Below are 7920 nucleotides of genomic sequence, written 5' to 3' on the forward strand. Positions count from 1 at the left end.
ACTCGATCACACGTACACAAACATGCCCACAACGGTCGCAAAGTAATACAACACTCACACTGACAATCGCTCGCCACCCGCGCTTCACAACCGAAGTTTTGCACCGAATGTATATAGGCACCACATCTTGACCTCCAATGTAGCTCAGATGGGACACTTATTTTCCGTGTAATTAAGCAACTAATATTCATGGCGTACGTGTAAATTTGTAAGTGGGCTTATAGATACCACTGAGGCACACCCATCTTTTACTATAAACCCGCCTAACATTCAACGCCTTTTTAATTAGCGAATGTTCATTATCATCTGGCACTCTGTCGCATGGGATATATCCGCCTTAGCAGTACTGTGCGTGAGTCTGTAAAATGCACATAATCGTACACGAACCACGAGCGGCCGTGCACGAACGCTTCAGCGGCACACAGTCACGAGCAACACCGGCGAAGAACCGCGTTGTCCCGCCGGTATCCGCCTCGTGCGGTGCTGCTTTGAGCTGTACTTGTGGCGCCACCAACGGCAAACGGTGGCGAAAGGTGGATACACGCGGCTCAAAGCCGTGAGCAAAGCGCCCGTTACTCGCCGTTTTTCTGTTAATTTTTCATTCTGGTTTAATATTTGCACTGCGACGCTACTCCACTATACAACCAGGCCGTTTGTTAGGTCGATTGTTCTATATTATTTCTTTTAAAATGACTGGCCCGATTTTTATGCGTGCGCGCGATGCACTTCGTACGTTTCTTACGTGCATGTGTCCAAGTTGTTTGCGTGATCTGTGAGTACAGATGAAATAAAAAATGTTGCAATACAAAACAGCATTCTTGTTTTATTGAACACCCCAAACAGTACAACAACAATGAATATTACGGCTGTATCCCTGCTTGAGAAACGCACAAAATACACGCGTTTTTATGTTCGCCCAACACTCGTAGCACTCATCTAGGCCAAGAAAACCGAAATCTAACTTGCTGAACGCTTTAACATCCGTCACACAGCTGCATAAGAATGAGTGAAAGTACTTTAGTAAATGACCAACAAACATTCACACAGCGTTTTTTTTTTGTTCACAGACCGTGGTAACATATGAGAAAGTTCTAACTGCATTGCAATCACATATTTGGGAATATCTAATGACTTTCACCATTTAAGCCTCAATCCTATAGCACATTTAAGTTGAGCATGGCATTACTCAGATTTATATAGGAAATGCGCACCCGTGGCATTACTCAGATTTATATTGGAAATGCACACGCGTGTAATGTATCTCGTATGCTAGATTCTCCTTTAGTACGTGCAACTCAACATAAAATGCGATTCTAGAAGTAATGTTCGTCGAGTAGCGAGCTTATAGAAGGGCAACTACTTACAGCTTCACTTACCTTTGCAAAAACGGTATTCCAATTGCAATTCAGTATTAACCGGCGCAACAACGATAACAACACACTTGTTGCGCACAGGTGTACCAGGTTGACGCGCGAGGCCAAGCGCGGTATTTTAAGTGTAGCACAATCGTGCGCGTGCAGTACGCTAGAATATTCTGGCACAATGTAGTCAAGCTTACAATCACTTCAGCGGTTCCCACGATGTAGCACCAGTTGACCTCCTCGAGTCATCAAACTGCTGCGACGCCGAGAACTACACACACAGCTGACTTGGAAAAACGCGGTCTTGCAGAAGGCCATCTTGTCCAGCAACCAACGGACAAAAGTAAACAACCGAGGCGTCTGAAACATTGCCGTTGATGAGATGGCAGCTGAACGAAATCAGGGCTCATCGTCCGACGTGTGGCCACCGTCTTACACAATATTAACGTTGCAACGCCCAAGGAAGACGCGACGAGCCCAGCCGGTCTTGTCGGGTGCGCTGTCGACTGCACCTTTAGGTAGCAGAGTTGCGCATAGGTCCGCCATCTTGCCCGCCGTGGCATCCAGGCTAAGCAGGAAAGCCACCTCTCTGGAATGTAGAAGCCGACGCGGCTGCTGCTGTTGCTGCTGTCCTCTCGGCCCAGCGGCTCCGTCTACTTTCTCGTTCGTTCATAACGCGTCGCTGGCGCATTGACTTTCGATTCTAAGAAAAACAAAGAATGGAAAGCTCGGAGAAACACTAATTTGAGATGGAACAGGTGGAGGTGGAACACTATCGCAAGTAATATTTTTGTTTTAAATGGCAAATAGGAAAAGTGGTGACGGTCACGATTCTGGACCAATTAAATTCAGCCCAATTATTCGTTTTATGTAGTTTTCGATGCAGCGCTTCAAAAGATTAGGTGAACAGCTCGAGAAAACAAGTGCTAAAATTATCACTGTGTTTTACAAATAGCGCAAGCTAACGAGAATTTCGCATACGTCTAGGTAGATGCCATGCTCGGTCATGCTTCAAACTTTTGTGCCGCACAGTGCTGGGAATAAATCATGCCGTTTTGATAACCTGTAAGGTTCATATTCACACACATCACCTCTTTCACACAGTAACTCGCGCCTATTTTTACCGTTTTGTCTCGCTCGATTTTTAGTCAACCTTTGAGCAGTGAGAGAGAAGCGTTATATATCCTGTTCGTTATCGCCGGCTTCTGGCGTCTCATGCGCAGCAGCCACTTGAGACGGCGACGAACGACGGAGACAGACTTGTCACATGGAATCGAGAAGAAGGCCTTTCCGTGCTCTTGTTGGTTCGTGCAGTGGGGAGCGAAGCATCCTGTCATTGTCGCAACTTCGCAACACTGAGTAAGGGCGCTGCGCCGCGCAGACGTTCGCAAAAACGGACAGCAGAAGACACCACCACAAAAACGACAAACAATCCGAACTCAGCTGGACCGTCTTGCGCTTCGCCGGACGGCTTGATTTGGCTTCATGCAGCGGTGGTGGCGCGGCGATCGCCAGCACCCGCGCGGCCGTGAAGTTGGCTTTCCCTAAAACGGATGCTTTTTACGCACGTGAGCGCGCTGGGTGAATGGTGGCGCGAGCGGCGAGTTCTATCAGAGGCGCAACTCTGCTACCTAAAGGTAGCATATACAGTAACTCTAACTGCACAGTGCACAGCGCGCGCTCTCACGGCCACTGAAAGAAATAAAAGAAAGTGGAGAGAGGGGTAACCTTGGATCATGGCATATCGGTGGAAGCAAGAGGAGGTGTTGCATCGTCGGTGTGGCGTATTGCCGAGAGGTGGCGCTAGTTTGTTTTTGCGCTAGACCTCTCCCTGTGTGCAAACAGTGTGACGTCACTGGCAGTGTCCCGCCCCCAAGTCCCGCCCTTCTCATATGTTCACGTTCCTTCTCATATGTCTGAGCTTGGAGAACCTGAAAGCTTCATTCTTAAAAGAATACCTAGACAAATTTTAAATATTTGCGGATTATTGCCCTGAGTAAAAACACTGTCGAGAACACTCAAAAGAGCATTGCGGTGCCCTGGAATGCATCGAATATATTTCTAATTCCACCACCTTAACCCTTTGAGGGTCGAATTTTTTTCGCCAAATCCAGTTCAAAAATGTGTGATGTTTTGTTTCTGAAATAAATTCTTCAGTCGATTCTATTTAAAAAATAGTCTAATACTGTTTTTCGTGGCCGTAAAGCGACAAAAAAATCATTTTTGTTACTACATGCAGATGGTTTATTCCTAGTAAAATCAAGCAAAATCCCTAAAAAAAACTTCAAAAGTTTTTCATAAATAAAAATTATGCATTTTATTAAACATACGACATACGACATACAAACATACACAGACATACGAAAATAAGCCCACCAAAGTACTTTTCCTGTTTAAAATGTTCGTGCTCTAACACTAAAAACTTTTCAGTGTTCTTTGAAGCATCGCTCGCCGCACACGCTTTTCAGATGTCGCTCTTTGATCGTCATCGTGGTCTGAATTCTTCAAAAAACCCACGTCTGACAAACTGAGATCCAATGAATCAGATTGTGGTTCGGCACTTGGGGAATTGCACGCATCGGAAGAATCGCTGCTCGACTCACCGGCGTCAGAGCAACCGGCGCGCGCTTCCATAGCGTAAACGAACTGCGTAAGAGAGCGCACGAAGAAAACTCTACGGTTGTGCGCCCGTCCGGAAAGCAAAACGAGTGAAGAAGCTACAGTAATCCTTCGTCTTATCGCAAACAAGAAGTAGTTTTTCTGTGGCCTCAAAATAGGAAACGCAATCATGGCGGCTTCGTTTGTGCAATTTAGCGCCACACGGAAACAGATATAATTTCGCCCCAGGGAGCAGTAAACGAGAGAGTAAAAATCGGTCACCCTTGGCGAGATTAGAAACCAAACAGCCTTCAGCTTTGCGGGCGCCAGAAGAGAAAGCCACCCGAAGGACGAAACCGAAACAAGCCGGACCACGCGCGCGTGCTAATACACAACTGAAAGCCGCCGCGCCCCTTTGCAAAGCAAAAAAATCTCCCGCACCTCCCCGAAGGGGATCGTGAGGAAATGCGAATGGATTTAGGTGCACCCGACGAGTGTGCGACTAATTAATGAAGAGAGACGAGAGTGTGCACGTAGAGGCGTAATGCTCGAGTTGCATTGTATTACACTTCGTCCTAGTGGTGTCGTTGCCGCGAGAGATTCGACTTCACCGACTTCCATCGCTATCAAGACACCAAAGCGCGCGCTTCCTGCATGATATATATAGGTCCGAGCCAGCTCCGCGATGCGAGCGCCCTCACTGGTACACTCCTCCTCTCCCTTACCCTCCGCCGCTCACCACCTGCTCCGGTTGCTAGGCGCGGCGCAGCTGTTGCTAGGGGCGAGGAGGATCGCGCGCGGAGAGATATGTGCGCACGCCGGCCAGGGACGTAGGACAACCTCCGACTAAGAAATGCATTCGCATTAAAAAAGAAAGAACACAGAGAGTCATCGGCGCATTACAAAAATTCCACGTATTCCTGAAGCGTGGCAGGACATTACAAGCAAGAGAACGGATCGGAGAAGGCGCGCGTTTTAAACCAACCACTCCTCGGGTGCGCTCGGTTGCACAAGCGATAGCCGGCGCGCCGTTTTGCAAAGCATAAAAACAGCAACAACGGGCAGACATCGGCGCATGAAAAAAATTCCACACGTATTTCCGAAGCATGGCAGCACATGCAAAGCAAGAGAAATGATGGAAAAAGGCGCGCTCTTTAATCTAGCTGCACCGCGAAAGCGCTCGGATGGGCAAGCGATAGCCGGCGCGCGTTTTGGGAAGCAAAAAAAGAAAAAAATACGACGGAGAGACATCGGCGCATGAAAAAAATTCCATGTATTCCCGAAGTGTGGCAGCACTGGCCAAGGAAGAGAAATGATCGAAAAAGGGGCGCGTTTTAAAAATTAAGGCTATGCCGTACATGTACGAGGAAAACCCTTTCGCACCAGGAAGCTTCTGCCGTGCATGTACGGCGAAAACACTCAAGGGGTTAAAAAAAAACATGGTTGTTCCCCCCATTGTAAGAATCGGTATAGCGCGAAATTAAAGCGTGCCCTTACAGAAGTAGTTGAATGATTACTGTACCCTGATATAAGACAGCTTGCACAAATAATATTGGTGTTTTTGAAGCTATAGGACAATTTAACGTGCATGCGCCCACGTGGATGCTTGGTGGCACATCACCATCCCGACGACTAACGTCCATGATCAATGATTCAACAAACGTTTGTGCTAACTGTAGTAGTTAACGGTGGGAACGCAATCAGAGAAGGCGGTGTGACAGCCAGGAGAGCGTTGCTGATTAGACGCAGAACTTAAGCTAAGGTCGCTTTCCCGCCGTATATTATTGCTATTACACACCACGGCGGGACTAGAGGAAGAGGCATGGATGCCAGTCAACCTGCACCCCCTGCAAGCCCCCTCCCCCTCTCCATCACCCTCAATGCTCCTGATTGGTCAGTGGAGTGGGAGGGCACGTTTATTCGCCGCCTGACTTCATTCGGTTCGGTCTGCCCTAGTCACTCGGACGTACACTGCTCGAAGCGAATCGAAGCCGTTCTCGATGGCGCCAGTGCAAGCCATGCAAGACGTCACCGCCAGACAACAGCCGGCAGTGCGGACATCACGACGAGTGCGTTTTATCGTGCTTAGTGGTCGCGTCGTGTGTCCAAGGACATGTGGAGCTGGCATCACGTGATACTGTCATCCTGGCGACCGGTGCTGACAGGGCGCTTAAACGCGCCGCACACGAGCCTCCTTCAGAGCCCGTCAAACTGAAGCGCTAAGTATACCGTGGAAGTGAGTATCCTTTCATGCCTTTGTCAAGTGCTCGATTCATAGCTGTATTTATCTTGATATGCAGATCATGCGCGACTGCTCTCGAGTAACATAGTCGAATATGTTTGTCAACAACGCAGGTATCTTGATGTATAGCAGTGTTAGAATATGTTAAGCAAACTGTTAAATTGTTAGATATTTATTTTTAGAAATCAGCAGTATTGTAGCAGTAGCACGTGAATCAGCTAGCGTGCGTGTTTGCCAAAGCCACTTTGATACGTTATGTGTCATTGTGATCTAGACGTTGATAGCTCATGTGCATATATGGGATAAGATTTCCTGCGCTGTATATTCAGTATGTTGAAAGCTTAAGTTTTCAGTATATCTTGAACTTATACGAGCCTAAATGGACTTATTGCGTCCCTCTCTGAACGGGAAGGATGGACAGCATAAAAAGTCGGCCAACTCGGGTTTCCGCGGCGGAATAAGTGCAGTTTGCAGAATTTTGATAGCGGCAGAAATTTCATTTGGTCGAAGGCCTCTTTGTGTAACTTCCATCATTTCATGCGTTTCTCTATAATTAATCTGCGTATGGTCTTTTCACGCAGTGTTGTTTCTTATAAACTCGCTCATTCAAAAAGATTAACCACCAATTTCCTATATCGTTTCTTATGCGCAGGTTTTCCAATAAAGCGCTTCAAAGGTTGCCATCGGATCGACGACGATGTCTTGCGAGGAACAAGTGGAACCGCTGCGGACACCTCGTCACCTGAGGACCAGCTGGATCGGGGGCGCCTCTGCGTAGACGCAAGTCCTGGCAGTGCCGGAACGTCGTACGCAGTGAAAGAGAATGATGGCTTCATGGAGGAGATCCTGGCAATGGCCCAAGACTAGTGCGACCTTCACAAGAAATGAACTTCCTGTGCATTTCACACGGCACTAAGCTCTTTTCACATCAGCCACGTACCCGATCTGTGCGAACGAAGAAGGTGAAGGCCCCTCCTTATTCATTTGATGAAACGAATTTCATCGTTGTTTTATTTTGTACCGGCAAATAAATGGGTGTGTGTTTCACGTTTCCAAAGTGTGACATTGTTTCTGACTGCTCATTTCAGCCCGCGAAACCACGTCTTGGTGACATTAGTTACCGCGGCATATTACTTACTTGCTTATAGTTACAATATATGAAACTGATATTCACGCATAAGTATTGTGAACAAGATGCTTACTTTTTACAGCATGCTATTATGCCCACGGTTTGTACGACTCGCGATGTAGAGTAGAGTAGACCCTTGAAGCTGTGGCTCATACCCACAAAGGGGGGCGATGTAGACAAGAAACTATCATCATCATGCCGGCGCGCGCTCTCTTCAACATCTTCTACTTCGCTCGCAGAACACATGTGCCCGGCGCGCGCTCTCGCATTGGCCGATTTGTCGGTCATGAGATGAAATAACTCGGAAAGGCGACTTGGTAAAAAGAGAGACATAGAGAGAAAGAAAGAGAAAAAAGATGGGAGGGGAGAGAAAGAAGCAGACACAGGAGAAATAGAGATCGAGACAGAACGAGAGGAACAAAGAAGAAAAAAAACATGGTTGATCCCTCCATCATATGAATCGGCATAACACGAAAGTGATACGTATCCTTACAGTAGTTGCTGAATGTTTACTGTACATTGATATAAGAGAGCTTGCACAAGTAACATTGGTGTTTGGCATCCATAGCCCCGTTTTAACGTGGATGCGC

This window comes from Rhipicephalus sanguineus, chromosome 4 (assembly GCF_013339695.2).
Source record: "Rhipicephalus sanguineus isolate Rsan-2018 chromosome 4, BIME_Rsan_1.4, whole genome shotgun sequence".
Taxonomy (NCBI): domain Eukaryota; kingdom Metazoa; phylum Arthropoda; class Arachnida; order Ixodida; family Ixodidae; genus Rhipicephalus; species Rhipicephalus sanguineus.